Source organism: Macaca thibetana, chromosome 11 (genome assembly GCF_024542745.1).
Source record: "Macaca thibetana thibetana isolate TM-01 chromosome 11, ASM2454274v1, whole genome shotgun sequence".
NCBI lineage: Eukaryota > Metazoa > Chordata > Mammalia > Primates > Cercopithecidae > Macaca > Macaca thibetana.
Genome location: NC_065588.1, coordinates 38,055,506 through 38,065,271, shown reverse-complemented (window position 1 = coordinate 38,065,271; position 9,766 = coordinate 38,055,506). Strand labels below are relative to the sequence as shown.

Sequence of the window (9,766 nt, the reverse complement as noted above, 5' to 3'; positions counted from 1 at the left end):
AAAGGTGTTTATAAGCGTTCCACCAACTTCCACCCACACCCTGAGGGCCCAATGCCACATTAACCACTTGCCCAAGGAAAGGGCTCTTTTCCTCAAGGAAGACTGCTCTCTTCTTCAGAATCTAGTGTCAGTTTCCTCCCTGGTTTTCAGAGCACGCTAGATAGGGGAAATTTCACTTCCCTGCCACCTACATGGAAATGATATTTCTCTTTGATAGGGATAATTAAAATTTTCTCAGTCTTGTAAAAAATGTAAACAAAAGCATCTTAAACATTAAAAAAGATGTTCAGTATCACTAGTCATTAGAAAAATGCAAATTAAAACCATAATACTTCACCAGTATAGCTACATTAAAAGACTAACAATACCAAATCTTGGCAAGTATGTGGGGAATGCGAAACTCCATCTCTGGCAGGTGTGCAGTTTGGCACAACTATTTGGAAAACTTGGCAGTATGTGCCAAAGCTAAACATTTACCTACTTAGCAGTTCCACTCCTGGGTGGATGCCTACCAGAAATATGTGCTCATGTCTGCCAAAAGATATATACAAGAATGTTTATAGCAGCTTTATTCATAGTAGTTCAAACGGGAAAATAACCCCAAATGTCCATCAAAGGAGAATGGGTAAATAAACCATTGTGAATATTGGCACAATGGAATACTACATTGCAATAAAAAATCCTAATTGCAACATGGATGAGTCTCTTAGACATAATGTTGAGTGAAAGAAGCTAGACATTAAAGAGTAAAATATTTAGTGACCTTATGTATATGAAGTTCAACAATAGGCACAAATAATCTGCTGTGGTAGATGTCAAGATGGTGGTTATTTTGGGGGCAATATTGCTTGCAAGAACATTCAAGAGTGCTGGGAATTTCTAAGTCTTGATCAATGTGGTTGGTTACATGGATATACACTATGTAAGTGAAAAAATGTACTGAGAAATGCTGATAAAATGTGTGGACTTTACAGTGTGTTGGGTATACTTCAATAAAAAGCATTTACAAAGTGTCCGTTGGGTTGCTAAGCATCTGGATTTTTTTCATTCACCAATTTAGGGAATAACAGGGTGTCGTTAAAGGCAGTCTAGATAACTGCAAAATAAATGAATTTGTTTCCGTATGCAGTTCCTGATAGCTTTTTTTTTTTTTTTGAGACAGGGTCTTGCTTTGTCCCGCAGGCAGGAGTGCAGTGGTGCGATCATGGCTCACTGCAGCCTCGAAGTTCTGGGCTCAAGTGATCCTCTCTCTTTATCCTCCTGAGTGGTTTGGACTACAGGCATGTGCCACTATGCTGGCTATTTTCTTTTTCTTATTTTTTTTGGTAGAGTCGAGGTCTCACTATTTGCCCAGGCTGGCCTTGAGCTCCTGAGCTCAAGCAATCCTCCTGCTTTGGCCTCCCAAAGTGCTTTATAGCTTTTATATCATGTCTTGTAAGTCCCCAACTGGCTTATGCATATTATCTTTTCTACATTATTAACAAGTAAGGGATCATGGACAAAATATTTGTGTTGCCCAATGCACTTAGCAAAGAATAGGACATGTATGTATCATCAACAAGGATTTCTTGAGAGAGATTCTAAGGAAAGGGAGACTGTGACTTGACTTCTCAGCATCTGTTGCTCAGCAGTCACCTCATGGTATATAGGAGTTTTATCTCTCTCTGAAAGCATTTGTTGTCTTTTTTTATAGAATTTTTTTCCTTAAAGTTGATTTCATATGAAGTGAGTTTCTACTTACTTAATCCCCAAGCATCGCCTGCCTGCCCACCATCCTGTTGATTTGATTTAAATGTAATCAGAGAAGTTTCAGATAACAGGTAAACACTGATTCCTTTTCAGACAACTTGGAACATTTTATCTTGGAAACCCTCGCAGGAGCAAATGAAGGTAGAACAAAACCAAAGCAGAGCACAACCAGAAAAGGCTGGAGTCATTTTTCAGGTTAAGACCCACTGCTAGTTTATTCCTACACTGTGGGCTCTTTGTTTGTTTTGGTTTCTGACACACAGTCTTTATGCTGGAGGCATGACTACTACCCACAGAACACTTGTGATGAGGTGGCAGTGACAGAGCTTCCTATCCCACTCTGCTCCATTAGCAAATGTACAGGCTGGGATTTGAAGATCTATGTTTACTGCAAATCTTTTCAACAGGGGAAAAAAATACGATTTTTTTGCAGGCACGTGTAAATCCATCAGGGACACTTTTTAGAATAATCTGAACCTCCGAGCATCTATTTCCTTGCAGTCTTCAAGCGTCACAATAGCAGTATCTAGTGAATGAAGAGACTTTCTTTTCAACTGAGCAGTAAGCAGGAACGAGTGCAGAAACCCTCCCTGGGTTCCTAAGGGATGGCATTCCTTTTCTTGCTGTTACTGTAGGGTTTCTAATTCCCTAATTTACTGCCAGTGTGGATACAGATGCCTCTGGTGCCTGGTGTCACTGTTCCATTAGCAGGTTTTGCACATTTTATTGCTAAGCAACAATTAGCAGTGTGAATCCTGCCTTCTGTGATTTCAATTTGGGCTTCACACATGGAATCTTGCTTTCATCTTTGCAACACAGCAACAGTGTTCACTGTTCAGTGAAAGCTGTTTTAGAAGAACCTGAGGAAAAAAAATTGAGGAGGTAACAGCAGTTATTCAACCATTCAGTGGTATGGTTTTGAAATGTTATTTATGAAGAAACCTTCTCTAATTAGATATCCAATAATTTGAAAGTAATGCTAAAGGTTGGAGATAAACTCGAAGCAATTCAATTTGGCCTTAAGGGGAAAATGATAACAGTAGAATAATTATAAAAATCCTGAAAGAGAGCAAACTAAAGGTCCATAGGAAAAAGAAAAAATATTTCAGAAAAAAAAATGTTTCATGACAATAATGAAAGGAAATGCTTTCTTTCCAACCTCATAGCATGCAAAGTTCTTTTCATTGAGTTAATGGGATATTATGAAAATTTAATAGGAATAGATCTAGAAGAAGAAGTAAGTAAAAGAGTAGAGGAAACAGGAAAAAAACTCCATTAAGTTAAATGTAACCTAGTTCTTTACCCATAAGGGAAGAAAAATGACCATGCTTCAGTTTAAATATTGTTTTTATGGAAGTGCAGCTTATTGTGAAAACTTCTTGTTAGATAAATAAAATTATTAACATTTAAGAATTCAGCAAACATAAAAGCATGCTTTTTAAACATATAAAAGAATATTGTTTAAAAAAATTCTATTGGGTAGCCATACTCACCCTCTTGCGTTGAAGAAGAAAGGGAATTCTGGTTAAGCCATTTACGGAAATAAGGTCTGGATATTTTATTCTTTTCTTAACGAGAGTTTTGTTTCCTAGTCTCTTCTTAGAGTCTTGAAGAAAGATCCAGGGAGGATCATAGTAGAGAAGAGTCCTAACTGAAGAAGGAGAAAATATCAGATGTTGGATCCTCTCTTGTAGCTCTCGGAAATACACAGTGAGTGTTTTAAGTGGAACAAGGATTTACAGGGGATTAAATTTTGGAGTTAAGAGGTATTGGTCATGGATGAGTCAAATTCTCTTAGAATGTAAGAAACTCTTTGACTGAAAACCTTTTCTTTAAAACTCTCTGACTTAAAAAATAGTTAATTCAAAGCATTTGGTTCTACTTTGAACAGTGATTTCTTAAATCTTTGACTTGGGGTTCATCGAACAAGATCTGCCTCCCTTTAACTTCACTTCATTCGGTTTGACATTTGTTGAATTTACTATGAAGTCTCTGTGCAGTTATTTGAATAAATAAAAGGCTTCTTGTCCTCAAAGAACATACAGTCAAATGGGCAAGACAGTTGAATAAATAGCATATCATGTTTAAGTACAAGGCTAGGGAATGGTACTAGTGCTATGATGGTACAAGAGAAGTTACCTTAGCTAATTTTGAGGGCAGAAGTTCAAGGAAGGATTCCTGCAGGTCATGGTGTGTGAACTGCTTGGCTTTTTTTATGAAACTGCAAGTAATAAATCTACGGATGAGTACACTTGGAAATGATAACACAGATAACTCTGGAGGGGAGTTGGAGAGAGGAAAGAGGCTTGACAACAAACCACCATGGTTTATTCCATGTCTTCCTATATTTTGAGAGTGTGTTAGAATGAGATTATATTTACACATGATAAAAAGTATACAATAATTTAAAAAAGAAAGAGAATGTCTTTTCCCTTAGAATGGCCTTTCAAATATCTGAAGATGGATCTCTTGCTCCAGGCTAAACCCCAGCTCTCAGAGTGGAATGGCATAATATTTGTGAGATTCCCTGTGAAGTGCTTGCCATAGGACTTAAATAGATGTTTGCTTCAACCCTCTTCTTGCTCTCTCCCTCTGTCACCAGAAGAAGAGAACCATCTTAGTTTTTGCCTTTGGGTTGTGCTTTTGTTTTAAAAATGGAACCTATTTCTTTAGGGTATCAATGGAACAGATTTAATCACTGAAAAAGTCCAGTTACATAATCAACTAAATAGAGCCGAATGTGAGGCTTCTGGTGATGCACACTGTATTTATCTGAGTAAGCTAAAGTTGTAGAAACAAGAGAGAAACTGAGTTAAAGAACATAGCAGCTTATTTCTCTTTCCTGTGGTAGTCAGAGGTGAACATTCTAAGTTGGTGGGGAGTGCTGCTCCACTTGGTCATTTAGGGATTCAGGTGCCTTCTGGTGTGCTGCTCTGCCATCCCCTAGGGCCTTGGAATCATCTCAGTCGAAGCTAGTAGCAGCCATGGATGGGTTCTAGCTAGAAAGGTAGGAAAAGACAGCAAGGAGAAGGCAGACCTACCGTGGGCTCAGAAGTGGCACATATCACTTCCAGTTTGGTTCCATTGGCAATAACTTAGTCATATGATTACACCCGCTACAGGGGAGACTGGGGAATGTGGTCTACTTAGGCAGCCATGTGACTTGCTACAATTCAGTTACAATGGAGGAAGGAAAGAATATATTTTATTAAATGGCTAGCAGTTTCTGCCACACACCTCTAAGTTGCATTAACTTTCCTTAAACAAACATTTTATTAGCTCACATTGAGTTTATAAAAATTAAATATTGCTAAAAAGATTTTAATTGGTCTTACATTTCTTTAGTATGATTTATTCTCTCAAAGTCATTATGCACTTAGTTTTACATCAAAATATCACAATGGACATAAAATCAATTTATGTCATTTCAAATTAGCTTTCAATACTTATAAAATCTGTATTTCTACGTTGGAGTCATTCTTATGTATGTATTCTTCTTTCTCACTTCACGTTATTTCATGTACACATTTTCTTTTAATTTTGCCATTCCATAGAATTGCTTTGAATATCATAAAATAGTGTTCCATTACCTTTACGGCTGCATATTTTCAGATATTGTTTTGTTTCTTTTTGTATCTTCCCTTTTCATTCCTCCAATTCAAGCAGGTAGCCTGCACTCCCTTGCTGCCCCGGAGAGATGTATGTCAGGTGGAGAGCAGAAGCAATGTGTAGTCTTCTGGACTTTGTTTCCAAAAGCCTAAGCCCATAGTGGAACTTGGAATGTTTACTGAAGTTGTGTAAGGGTCCAGGGGATTTGTCAAAGAGAAAAAGAAAGTATTTCTGCGAGTAGAATTTCCCAAGGCCAAAAAGGAGGCCAGAGGATGGGAGAGAGGTGGAGAAAGAGGCCTGTGGGTTCCTGAGTAAGGGGGATCCAGTCCTACTTGCTGGCAACAGAGGTGGGGAGGTGGAAAGCAGAGACAGCTCAGGCCTTGGCAGGGATCTGGATGGCCCAAGAGTGCCATGGAGCAGCAGGGCCCTCGGTCCTTACAGGCTGTGCAGACAAACATCCTGGGACAGAAGGGTCCACCCTATCCCCCGGGTCTTGCCACTGTATAAGACTCCTGAAATTTTCCAGGGATGTGAACAATTTTCGAGAATGACTGAGATTATATTTTTTGCTTACTTGGCAGATTTAGATCTCAAAGTCAGAAGTTGAACTGAGATACAGAAAATAAATAGACATTTCCTGCACATCTAAGTTTGGAAACTGATTTTTGTATCTGCTGCTGACGTGTGAATTGCTTAATCATCCTTTGGCTGTGTCCAGGCTTTTCTTATAAGCTAACAAGGAAATGGGGCCCCTGCTCTAAATTTGTATGATTGAGTTTTAGAACTTATATGCAGACTTTATATTATATGCTGCTAAATTTAATCTTGTTGGTTTTGACTCATTATTTCCATCTGTGGGAATAATTTTAAAAACTGATTTTGTCATCTGGAATATCTATTTCTGTTTTGTGTTATCTGCAGAAATGACCAAATGACAGTGCATTCTGTTTTCATTGAAATGGTAACTAGAAATGCAGGAAGGGCCAGAAACAGAGAGAGCATGTGGCTGCTGCTGTGAATCCCTTTTCAGTTTTAATATTTACTGCATTCCTTTCTGAGTTTTGTTACTCATTCCATTTGAGTCTACATAACTGTACTGTTATTGAGCCTACAGTTCCTTTTTTCATCACAGATATTGTGTATGATGTTATAATCTGTTCACATTAAGCCACACATGAGCATTTGTGTGGTGGCAGTGGAGGTAAGGTGCTTATCCTCATGAGGTCCCCAGCGTTCATGGACTCAGTCACATACTGAACGTACTTCATGACACTGCCTGGTGAAGCTTTGCTTTGTAAGGAACAGTTAGAAAACTGCTGAAAATTGTTTTCCCTGGGTCAGGTGATGGTAGGATTATGGGTAATTTTTATTTTTTATATTGTATATTTCTGAAATGTTTGAATTTTATACTTGAAATTATATTTATCTATTCGTTCATTTATTCATTTAAAAATACACAGGTGTAATGACTTGTGCCTATAGTCCCAGCTACTTAGGAGGCTGAGTTGGGAGGATTACTTGAGCCCAGGAGTTTGTGGTTGCAGTGAGCTATGATCATGCCATTGCACTCCAGCCTGAGTGATAGAGTGAGACCCCATCTCTTAAAAAAAAAAAACACAGAACTCCCCAAAATATAATGAAAGATTATATGTGCTAGGCACTTGAGATACAGTGGTGGGCAGAATCAGATATGGTCCATTCCCCCATGGAATTTAGTGTCTAGCGGCCAGATGATAGGGCCCAGAGGCTCATAAGTGTTCTGGAATCAGAATGCGTGGATTCAAATTCCAGTCTGCCGTTCATTAGCTATTAATCTTTGTCAGGTTCCTTAACTACTATTCCCCAGTTTCTTCATTTATAAAATGAGGATAATAACTGCAACTCCTCACCTCCTTGCTTAATTGGTTTGTTATGAGGATTAAGTGGAAAGATTTGTAAAACATTTGATGTGGTAGTATGTGGAATACAGTTTTTATTGGGCATGAGTATTAGTGAGGGAGACAGATATTAATTACATGTTCATACAAAAACATGTAAAGCACTAACTGTGACAGGTACTTCATGGAGTGGTTTATGGTGCCAAAGAGGGGGCAAGAGACTACAGCTGGGATTCCAATCTGGTCAGGGAGGTGTTCCTAAAGAAGTGGTGAGTGAGCTATGAGTTACTTATCACAAAAACCAATCAAGATGTAACTATCCTTTCTAGAAAAACCCTGGAAAAGATAGGTTGTGAGCAAGGCTGGATAATGGATTGTTTGATTGATTGCCTCTTTGGTAATATCTGCTGGTTGTCTGAGCTTTTATGCAGACTAGTCTTTGGTGGATAGCATGAGAGATATAAGAAGCAGAACGTAGCTCAGAAGAAAGGGTCAGAGGGAATAAAGTGAGAGGATCAGGACTCCAGTCTGTTGGTTGCAGTGAGGTGGAGTCCACTTCCATTTGGGCAGGTCAGACACTTCTCATGTGATTTGATGCAGAAGCTGCAGCTTGTTGCTCTTAAGGGGCCTTGGTGTCCCAATTCCAACATCAGGATATTAGACAAAGGCACAGGAACTACAGATTATTTCTAGGCCAAATGTGTTATTGGGGAGGAAGCTACATAAGCAGTGTCCTCCAAGGGTAACGAAGTGTGCTTTCACATTACAAATTTATTGTATTTAACAGGATATTTTCAAAAAAAGGTCTTAGAAGTTTATTAAATTTGGCCAAATTTAAGCAAGTGTCTTTGTTGTAGGCATTTCAAAAACCTTTACTATGCTAATGGGCATTAGGAACCTCCCAAAGGGAGTTTCTCATGGCTTAAACCATCAGTCCCCTTGATCATGGGCTATCACGGAGTGTTTTGCAGGGCTAGTTATGAGAAGCACACGCTGGAAAATATCCTCAGATGTTGTCAAGGTTGGTTGTCAGTGGCCCATGGACAAAGAAGGCTATAGCAGGCAGAGCCTGGAAGGACCTGCCAGAAGGAGCAGGGACCGACTAGACCATTGTTAAGACTGGAAACGACCAGGAGAGGGCGGATGCAGAGTGCAGTGAGGACAGGGAGGGGCGACAGCTGGGAGGAAAAGTGGGCTCCAGGAAAAACAGAGAACTTATGCCCTGACTCCCAGATGCCATCAATTACAAGTAGACTGTGTTGGGCCCCAGGGAACACAGTGCTAGAGGCTATGGGGGCCTCTGCATCTTGTATCTACTAGGTTTTGGTCATCATCACAAGCAACACAGAGCTCACATTTTGGGGAATGATGGGCAGAATAAAGTTAAGCCTCCTCCTTTCTACCATGTGTTCCAGGTTCTCAAATTTATCAAATCAAGAGTTTTCCTGAGACATAGTGCCCAAGGGTTTAAGATTCCCATTATTTTGAAAGTGAAAGTGTTCTGGCCTCTGACTTAATGTTTACGAGCCCTTAGGTGTTACTGATACTGATTTCCTCATCACCAGCTCCTGGGTCTGGACTCTTGGCCTCATTTAATACTGGTGTAAAGCTGCCTTATGATAGCTTCAAGTACCTTGGGCTGCTATTTTTGATTTTAGTTTTCTACTTCTATTTTCTGATTATAAAAGTAACAAATGTTCCGTGTCTGAAAGTTCATACAAATGTAACATCAAGGCAAAAAATACCCATAATCTTACTAGTGAGAGACAGCAGTGTTGGTAGATAGCCATCTGGTACTTTCTGATTTCATTTTTTCATAAATCAAGATTATTTGTGATTCAATTTTGTATCCTGCTTCCCTCCCACTTAATTTTATGCCATGTCTTTTTCCATGTTATTAAAGAGTCTTTAGAAACATAATTTTTAGTGGCTGCCTCATACATTAAAGATGGAAGTATTGTAATTTACTTAGCTGTTCAATTTCCTCGTAACCATATTTGTTCTTTTCCTAATCTGAGTGTCTTTCTTTTTGGTGAAGACAGGGGCTGTTAAGGAGTCTTCTTTTTTATTCATATATTACTATTACACAGCTTTTCTCAAGAAGTGGGCTCATTTCTTCCATTTTCATTGATTTATTGAGCATGGTTAACCTTCGTGTTGTCTTAGCATTTTCTCCTAAGCTTTAGCTCACGGTGCTATTTAACTTTCCTGTCCTAATCTTACCGATGCTACTCACTTGCCCTTCATTCTATCTTTGGTACATGCCCTTTCAAAACATCAATCTATTAGAAGTTTCCCTGTATAGAAGCTTGGGATAGTTCCAGCTGGTGCTGAGACACATACTTCTTTGAATAGTCCTGCCTAACCAGCTGAAACTTTCAGCCATTTGCCATGTCACTACTCAAAGTGTTGGGAAATTCAATTTTGGTTTCTCTTCCTGGCTTGTAGACAACCCCTTCTCATTTTGTCTTCATGTGGCCCTTTTTCTATACTCAAGGAGAGAGAGAGAGAGAGAGAGAGAGAGAGAGAGA

At 39.1% G+C, this 9,766-nt stretch overlaps 1 long non-coding RNA gene across 3 annotated transcripts; it reads right to left on the bottom strand.

The window, feature by feature from the left end:
• Positions 1-1,601: 1,601 nt before the first annotated feature.
• On the bottom strand, positions 1,602-5,614 carry LOC126930890 (uncharacterized). Of its 3 annotated transcripts, none has more exons than XR_007717701.1 (4): positions 5,340-5,614; positions 3,889-4,915; positions 3,243-3,400; positions 1,606-2,609 (listed from the first exon to the last, which is right to left on the bottom strand). It is a non-coding gene; the product is annotated as an uncharacterized LOC126930890 (long non-coding RNA). The 3 variants fall into 3 exon arrangements; XR_007717702.1 differs by having other exon boundaries at positions 1,620-2,609; positions 4,791-4,915; positions 5,340-5,605; XR_007717700.1 differs by having other exon boundaries at positions 1,602-2,609; positions 3,243-4,915.
• Positions 5,615-9,766: the final 4,152 nt, after the last annotated feature.